The sequence below is a fragment of the Mastomys coucha genome, unplaced genomic scaffold (assembly GCF_008632895.1).
Source record: "Mastomys coucha isolate ucsf_1 unplaced genomic scaffold, UCSF_Mcou_1 pScaffold4, whole genome shotgun sequence".
Taxonomy (NCBI): Eukaryota; Metazoa; Chordata; class Mammalia; order Rodentia; family Muridae; genus Mastomys; species Mastomys coucha.
This window is the reverse complement of record NW_022196910.1, coordinates 55071650-55072420: the sequence shown is the minus strand read 5'-3', so window position 1 is coordinate 55072420 and position 771 is coordinate 55071650.

Below are 771 nucleotides of genomic sequence, written 5' to 3'. Positions count from 1 at the left end.
AGGAAACAGAACATAAACAGTGGAAACTTTCAGAGGGACCTGACCCAAGGTATTCAGTTAGGGAGGGGGACACATTCATTCTAGGAATGTAATCTTCATCTACTGGTTGGCAGGGTGGAGAGCCTAGTAAACCAGTAGACCTTCATTCCTAGTTCCGCCCTCATTGTGGATCATTCAGGAGGGACAGGTATCCAGAACCAGAGCCCTGAGGCTCTGAGTTCCTAGAACTGGCTATTTTATATTTCTGGCTGGCTACAGTGGCCCTCCATGTCTTTTTAGGTAAAGGTTATACACCATACATTTGTATTAAATGCCCTCATTTTAAATTCTAAGACTCTCCAGCCTTTCACTGGGAACCCAGAAACATCATGTCTCAAGGAGTTGATGTCAGAAAGGAAATGGCTTTCCTTCTCAAGTGGCCCTTCTCCTGAATGCCTGGATTCTAGCCAGACATGAGCTTGAGTTATTGAGTTGTGACCTCCATGACTTCCCCCTGGCTCACCTGAACCAGGATTTCTTGCTTAATTAATCAGGAAGCCATCCACAAATCACAAGAAACTCAAGAAGAAGGAAGACCAAAGTGTGGAGACTTCATTCCTTCTTAAAAGGGGGAACAAAATACCCATGGAAGGAGTTGCAGAGACTAACTATGGAGCAGAGACTGAAGGAAGGACAATCCAGAGACCATTCCACCTGGGAATCATTCCCATATTCATTCATCAAATCCAGACACTATTGTGGATGCCAGCAAGTGCTGGCTGACAGGAGCCT